General features: G+C 50.8%; 1 protein-coding gene across 5 annotated transcripts in view; it reads right to left on the bottom strand.

Moving 5' to 3' along the window:
• ATP2B2 (ATPase plasma membrane Ca2+ transporting 2) overlaps positions 1–8,412 on the bottom strand; it is a 219,228-nt gene that overhangs the window by 37,507 nt on the left and 173,309 nt on the right. The gene's annotated exons all lie outside the window — the stretch shown is intronic.

Here is an 8,412-nt window from a genome sequence, read left to right as displayed (position 1 = left end):
TGGGTAATATAGCAAGTTCCCATCTTTACAAAATGAATGAATAAATATGAAAGTCAGAGCTCCTGAGTTTGAAATAGAATTCATGACCGGGACTTCGTTATCCGAGCTTACTCCTCACAACTATGATCTTTTCATGGTGTCTTCCCCTTGACACCCTCAACTCACTTTACAATGGTTCTGAAAGCGGATAAGAAAAATGTAGTATCATTCACATGTAAGGATTACAATCCCAATCACTTAAATCACCCCCCCGCCGGCCACGCTGACCTGCATCTCAGCACCCCGCACCTGGGAAGGCTCACCGCACCGTCTCTGGGATCGGATTTTATCCGGAGGCAGAGGAATCTTTGATCCAGCTTCCCATTTCTGGGCTTCCCTTTGTTTCCTCAGTACGCTGTTACAGTGTGCTTAAAATATATATATGTATATAGGCACATTTATATTTTACAGTTTTATAATTAACTTTCTGGTGAGTTCCAGAGTTTTATGTATTTTCCACAACAGTTTTTCTCCCTCTGCTAATGAAAGAAAATGACGACACGAAGAACTTAAATAAAAAATGCCTAATTACTTATTTGCCCAAGAGAGCTAAGCAGTCATGACTGCAAAACACCCGGCATTTTATTACCCTCTGTGAAATATTTTAATTTTCCTCTAAAAGGATTTCAAGCAATCCGTGGTTGCAAATGGCAGCGCTGCCTCCTTTGTAATTCAATTTGCGCTTCCATGAACTTGAGCTCTGAAATCGCCTACATGCGTTACTAAGAAGCAGGGGCCCTCCCCTCTTCTCTTTCGGCTTTTTAAAAAAATCCTGACAAACCCAGAGGTTTTGCTCTTGCCATAGAATTTCCAAGAGCCTTTTTACCTCCAGGGCTCCAACTCTGCAAGGGAGTTAAGGGCGCTGGTATCGCTCCCATTTTGAGGGATGGGATGGAGGAATGGAGGCTCAGGAGGGACGTGATTAGCTCCTGGTCTTAGAGTGGCAGAGGGCCAGGCCTGGGGCTGCCCAAGCCCCCGAGTGCAGTCCCAGCTTGTTCCCGAATTTCTCTGCACAGGCCTGGAGCCCTTTGGGAATGCCCGGGCACAGCTGCGGTTGTACCTTTGAGAGGACGATTCATCCCCCCCACCCCCCACCCCGTTTTAGCATGCCGGGGAGTGAATGGAGCTAAGATCAGTGGAAGACGACTTGAAGAGTCATGAGGCGTAAATGATATCTGCAAAAAACGAGGTTAAGAAAAGCCTGAGCATGTAGCACCTCACACCCATTAGGATGGATAATATATATATATTTAAAAAACCCAGAAAATAACAAGTGTTGATGAGGATGTGGAAAACCCTTGTGCACTCTGGAAGACAGCAGTTGGGCGGATCCTTAAAGAACTAAACAGAGAATTACCATATGATCCAGCAAGTCCAATTCTGGGAACACACCCAAAAGAATTAAGAATAGGGACTCAAAAGAGGTATTTGTGCTCCCATGTGCGTAACAGCATTATTCACAAAAGCTGAGCGGTGAAAGCAGCCCAGGCGTCCATCGACGGGTGACTGTATGAACAGCATGTGGTCTATCTGTACAGTGGCACAGCATTAGCCTTAAAAGGAGGGCAACTCTGACGCGTGGTACCACGGGGGTGGGCCTGGAGGACACGGTGTCAAGTGAAATAAGCCCGTCACAAAAGGACAAATACCGTATGACTCCACTTCTGTGAGGCCCTACAGACAGAAAGCAGAATGGTGGCTGCCCAGGGCTGGGGGAGGGGGAATGGAAAGTTATGGTTTAATGGGTCAAGTTTCAGTTTTGTGAGCTGAGAAGAGTTCGGAAGATCAGCTGCACGACAGCGTGAAGGCGCTTAAGGCTACTAAACTGCAAGCTTAAAAATGGTCAAGTTGGTAACTTTTATGTGTACTGATTTCATACGAACTTTATTTTTATTTTTATTTTTTGAGTTGGAGTCTCACTCTGCCTCGACCTGCTGGGCTCCGGCGGTCCTTCCGCCTCAGTCTTCCAAGTAGCTGGAACTACAGGTGCGCCTTACCACGCCCGGCTCATTTTGATTTTATTGTAGAGATGAGGTCTCGCCAAGCTGCCCAGGCGGGTCTCGAACCTGCCAGCTCAGGTAATCCACTCACATTAGCCTCCTAAGGTGCAGGATTACAGGCTGAGCCACCGAGCCCGGCGACGAACTTTATTTTTATATTTTTTATTTTATTTACCTTTTTTGAGTCGGGGTCTTTCTCTGTCGCCCAGGCTGGAGTGCAGTGGCACGCTCACAGCCACCACAGCCTCAACCTGCTGGAATCAGGAAATCCTTCTACCTCAGTCTCCTGAGTAGCTGGAACTACAGGTATGCACCACCACACCCGGCTAATGTTTTGATTAATTGTAGAGACAAGGTCTTCCCAAATTGCCCAGCCTGGCCTCGAATCCCTGGGCTCAGGCAATCCTCTCACCTTCACTGTGCTGGGATTACAGGCATGAGCCACAGTGTCTGGCCAAGGTTATTTTATTTTTTATTTTTAAAGTTTGTTGGGCTCCCAGCACTTTGGATTTGAGACCTGCCTGGGCAACTTGGCAAGACCTCATCTCTATAATATATAAAAAAATTAGCTGGGTGTGGTGGTGTGCACCTGGAATCCCAGCTACTTGGAAGGCTGAGGCAGAAGGATCTCTTGAACCTAGGAGATCGAGGCTGCAGTCCGCCCTGATTGTACCACTGCCTTCCAGTCTGGGTGACAGTGTGAGACCTCAACTAAAATAACAACAACAGCAACAACCTAACTCCAAAACAAACCCCATGGTAACAAAGCCCATAGCAGGGTCAGTTGCAGTAACTGCAATGTAGTGATTTTTCTAAGAAGGTGTTGGGAAGCGACTTTATGCTAAGTGGCTATCTCTGGTGGCCTAGCCACCACCTCTAAGGATAGGTGTCAGCGGTGAAGGCTCCCAACCTCAGCAGCAGCTGCGACCATGTCCCCAAATTCCTACTCTGGCTCACTTCTCTGCTAGGGTCTTCACTCGCGTCCTCTCTCTGTGTTCTCATAACTCCCTAGGAGGTAAGGGCTGTTAGTCCTCCTATTTTACAGTTGTGCACAATGAGGCCGGGAAGCCAAGGTGCACAGCTAGTAAGTGCTGAGCGAGACACGAGGGGTCTTGTCTTGAGCCCATGGCGCCTCTCCCAGCAGCCTGCCTCTCCCACAGCGACCGAGACCACCAGCCCGCTACCTGACTGTGGGGGCTGAGTTCGAGTCACAAAGGCCGGGCAGTCTGACATGCCTGTCTCCGCACCCCAGCATCGGGGCGCAGCCAGCGAACATCCGTCTGATGAATCATTTTGTGTTTGTGCGGGGGTGCTGTCGACAAGATGCCAGGTGGGATGGAATTTTGGCAGAATTTGGCCTCTAGGATTGTTGTCTGAGGGCCCGGCTCCTGAGGCGGGTGGGGATGCCGAGCCACACCTGCGAGCCTGGGTCATCCCTGGTGCCGGGGGCAGGTGGGTGCCCAGGACGACAGAATCCCTGGGGTGTGGAGACGCACTCCTGGACGGCAGCTTCCTGGGACCTTCCCAGGTTCACCAGTGCATCGTGTGTGGTGAGTGGCATGGTTTGATGAATGTTATGTGTGTGTATGTTGTGTTTGTGTATGTGTGTGGTCTGTGTGCATGAGGTGTGGTGGTGTATGCGGTGTGTTGTAGTGTGTGTGATGTGTGTATGTGTTGTGGTGTGTGTATTCGGTGTTGTGGCGTGTGTGATGTGTTATGTATGGTGTGTGTGTGTATGTTAAAGTGTGTGTATTAGGTGTCATGGAGTGTGTGTGTATGTGTTGTGGTGTACGTATTGTGGTGTGTGTGTATTGGATGTTGTGGTGTGTGTTGTGTGCCGTGGGTGTGGTCTGTGATGTGTGGTGTGTGTATTAGGTGTTGTGTTATGTGTGGTATGTGTGTTGTGTTGTGTATACAGCGTGTGGTGTGTGTGATGTGTGTGTTATGATGTGTGTGTGTTGCCTGTGGGGTGTGTGGTGTGTGTGATGTGTGGTGTGTGTGTGAGCAAGGCAGGAGGGTGGGATGCAGGGATTAACGGCTCTGTTTAAAACTAGAATTTCCCATCCGGGATGATTTGCTTTAATCTCTTCTCCCAGAGATGGCATTTGCAAAAAACCACAAACAAAGCCATTGCTGAATTCAGCGCTAAGGTCCCTGCCATTTCACGTACCAGAACTACATTTCCTGGCTCATCTCCCCACCTTAAGCCCTGCAAAGTCCCTTTCAGAGCCTTCCATGACTTCTGGCACCCCCGGCTTTGCTCAGATGAGCTTTGGGGCTCATCTGAATATTAGACTGAGCCCTCAGTTTGCAGCCAGGAGATCTGTGTTCAAGGGCTGTCTCTACTTCCCAGAGTCTCTACCCCCCCTTCCCCTTTCTCCTCTGCCCAACCCCCACCGCCTGCCCTATTCTAAGAAGCATGGGAGTCAGTGGAGCTGGTACTTCCTGCCTTCGGGGGTCGCTGGCATTGTGGCCCTTCAGTTTAGGAGTGGGGTGTGCGGAGGACCTGGGGCTTCATTAGGCAAATTCAGGAAAACCACCCTGCCAGGGAAAGCCTTCCTTCAGAACCGCTCTGGGGGTACCAGGAGGTTTGTTTTTCTCTCAATAGTTGGTGTTTCAGAAATATGCCGCCAACTTCCAACAATTCAGTTCCAAAAGTGCCTCTCCCCTGGTTAATCGTCCAAATGTCAACTGCAGTCTCCACCTCCTTTAAAAGAGGTTGAGTGTGGCAGTGCTCGCCTGTGGCTCCAGCAACTTGGAAGGCTGAGGGGGAAGGATCTCCTGAGCCCAGCAAGTCGAGGCTGGGGTGGCCATGAGTTTGCCACTGCACTCCAGCCTGGGTGTCAGAGTGAGACTCCAACCCCAAAAAATAAAATAAAAGAGGTCGAGTAAAATATAAAATTACAGTCTGTTCAGGTGGCTTCAGTATATGGAATAAATGTGGGCAGAGAAGAAACGTTTTCCCAAGAAAACACAGCACCTCAAAAGTCTGAGGAAAGAGCTCTTTCCATCTGAAGGCTCAGCTGTGGCCCGGAGCAGCAGGGCGACCAGAAATAGCTCGTGGAAGTCTTGCTGTACACAGAGTCGGAGCCCACAAAGGCAGTCTGCGGGTGTGCCAGGATTTCTCAGGCAGGGAAGCAATTTCTGGCTAAAAGACAATGCGTGCAGCTTCCCTCCGAGGGCAAGTTTAGTTCCTAATGATTAGAAGTAAGAGTGGAAAGAAAAAAGCCTCCACCAATCTCAGAAGGGATGGGGCATGGGGTGGGGCTGGGCCCCGGAGAGGCCTCCTGGGCTTCTTTTCCTGGCCTCTCTGTCTGTAGCCTCAGCCTCCCAAAATGCTGGGATTATAGGTGTGAGCCACCACACCTTGCCTGCAGCTCAGTTTTCTCAGCTGCAAGATGAGAATGGTCCTGTCTGGCTGACTGATTTGAAAAGACATGGAAGGCCCAGCGAGACAGTGTCTGGAAAAGCAGATGATAAGGTTGTGGCTCGGAAAGAACAGAAGTGCTGAGAGTAATAACAAACACGGACCAAGCACTGTGCCATGCCCCCACACCATTTCATCTAAACTTCACCCTCGTTCTTCAACAGACAGCCTCAGAGTGGAGGTGCTGGCATGAGGTGGGAGTCCTGGGGACATGTATGGGCTCCAGGTGACACAAGCCCGTGCTCAATCCTGGCTCAGCCTTGTATCTGCTCTAGGACTCTGGGCACCTTCTTTAACTACACCCAGCTTCAGGGTCCTTATCTGTGCATTGGGGGTGTGGTGTCACCTGCTTCATGGGTTGTTGCACAAAGCACTACCGGGTAAGCACTCAGTATCAAGCCTTGTTACATGAATGTTAGCCATTAAGATTAACGATGTGGTCGGACTTGGTGGCTCAGCCTGTAATCCTAGTACTTTGGGAGGCCCAATTGAGAGGATTGCCTGAGTCCATGGGTTCAAGACCAGCCCGGGCAACTTGGTGAGACCTCGTCTCTAAAATAAAATAAAAAATTAGCCGGGTGTTGTAGTGTGTGCTTGTGGTTCTGGCTACTTGGAAGGCTGAGGTGGAATGATCACTGGAGCTCAGTAGGTCGATGCTGGGGTGGCCGTGAGTGTGCTACTGCACTCTAGCCTGGGCGACAGAGAGTCCAAATTAAAAAAAAAAAGGTTAATGATGTGCTCACTTGACAGACGGGAAAACGGAGGTCAAAAGGTGAAGGAACTGGCTCAGGCCACAGAGCTAGTGAGCACTGGAGCTGGGGTTTGAACCATGGCCTTTTGGACTTTAGCACTTAACCATCGCTTCCTGGAGCAGGGTAACAGAACATCTGGATTCTAACTCCACTAAACCACGGGGTGATCCATCCACGCATGCATCTCCCCATCTCCCCCTCCACCCACCCATTTATGCATCCATCTCTCCATCCATCCATCCACTCACCCACCTACTCACCATTTATTCATTGACCCCCTTCCTCTCTCTACCTACCCCCATCTCATGGATTACACATTCATTCAACAACCAGTTCACTTATCCCACCCGTTCACCCCATCTCCCCAAAAGCCTATGTCAGAGGGACGAGAGGAGACTCAGCAGTCTCCTCCTTGTAAAGAGCCCTCAGTCTGCATCAGACAGCCAGAAGACACAGGGCTCCTGGTGTCCTAGTGGAGGGGGAGACACAGCGGTGTGGAATCCCAGCCCCGCCAATCTCATTTTCCAGTGAAAGCTGATGGGCAGTGGAGCTGGTGGACACTGCATGTCCTTCCTGCCTGGTCTCCTCCTGCATGGTTCAAGCTGGTTTGGAGGGTAGTTGCGCGTGTGCCCTGAGCTCTGCAGCTCCGGCCTCTTCTCAGTCTTCATCTGGGCCCAGAAAGGGCAGCCTCTGGCTGTTAATCTGACCCTCTGGACCCCAGGCCTCCTTTCCCAAGGCCACTGTAGGCTAGAGGTGCTGCAGGATTGCTTTTGATGACCAGGGACCTGGTTTGGACACCTGGACTCAGCATCTGGTTTTAGGGTATCCATAGGCAGGCTTTGCCGCTAATTGGCCATATGGTTCTGGGCAATCCCGCTCCCTCTCTAGCCCAGATGTCTCTGCTGTGTTTTTATTTGTTAGCTTTTGCATTGCTACAAATGGAATCCCCTCTCCAAGAGTGATTTTACTGCTGAATATCAAAAGCACTAGTCACACTGAGCACTGACTGTGAGCCAGGCATTGTGCTAAGTACTTTCCATTTACTAATTCATTTCATCCTCTCAATGATCCTATATTTCTCCCTGGGAACTGAGGCACTGAGAGGTGAAGTAAGTTGTTTATATTCACATAACTAGTAAAGAATTTGAACCTAGGCCATCTAGCTCCAGAGTCCGAGTTTAACCACTACTCAATCACAGAGGGGCTCGGCCATCCCTCCCACACTGAGGGCTGTCAGCCCCCAGCAAAGAGCACCATGTGGCCAGGGTACTCTCAGGAAAGACTCAGAAAGACAGGTACAGGTGCCGTGGGATGCCAGGGCTCAAGGTACAGGTGGGGACGTTGGTGCCTGAGAGGTCAGTGACCTGGCTACACAATAAGGACCCCAGCCCAGGTTCCCAATCCCTCTCCAACCTCAGAAGCTGCACCTTCTGCCCAGGGGGACTGGCTGCCCCTGTCCTTTATGCCACCCGGACACCGGCTTGATCCACCAACATCTGGAAACTAAAGATTATCTTTGCCACCAGTGCTACAAAGTACAGCTTAATCGAGACTTATCACTGTGGGATGATTCCACAGCCCTCCTGGCAGATCCCGAGAACTCCTTTTGACGGTAATTGAATAACATACATCTCAATCCAAGCCCACCCCACAGGGGCGTGCCACGTGGCCGCCTCCATCTCCCGAAGCCAGTTTTGGGAATCTCCGGTTCCTCTCCTTGCCACGCTTGCAGGTCGAGATCATTAACAGCATCTTGGTTATTTTAGGAAGGCGTGGGGAACAGAATAAAGCATCGCTGATCTCCCTTGCTTCCCAAATCAAGTGGGGGTGGGGGAAGAAGACAAAACCTTCGTCATTTCTGGCATCAGGCCTGGGGCTCTCTAACACCGTCTGCACGTGTTCTCTGACCTACTTTCCCCCTTTGTCGGTTCTGCCTCCCTGAGCCCGCTGCTCCAGGGTGATGCGGGTGGCTGCTCAGCTGCAGCGGAGGGCGCAGAAGCCACCGCCGCCTCTTCCCTCCACCAGCCCTCGGCTCTTTGCTGCTGACTCACGCTCTCTTCCCCGTTTCGATAAAGCTGCTAGCAGCTCCCATAAACCCAACCTGATCGTGAAGTTTGCAGCTGGCTCAGGGGCAGAAGCGGGGAGGTCAGGGCTTGGCACATTCGGAGGGTAAACAAAAAAGCTCGGCCGAGCA

Source organism: Carlito syrichta, unplaced genomic scaffold, assembly GCF_000164805.1.
Source record: "Carlito syrichta isolate Samal-C Ts95f unplaced genomic scaffold, Tarsius_syrichta-2.0.1 Scaffold304318, whole genome shotgun sequence".
In the NCBI taxonomy this organism is placed as follows: Eukaryota; Metazoa; Chordata; class Mammalia; order Primates; family Tarsiidae; genus Carlito; species Carlito syrichta.
The sequence above is the reverse complement of the archived record's forward strand: the minus strand, read 5'-3'. Positions and strand labels throughout refer to the sequence as shown.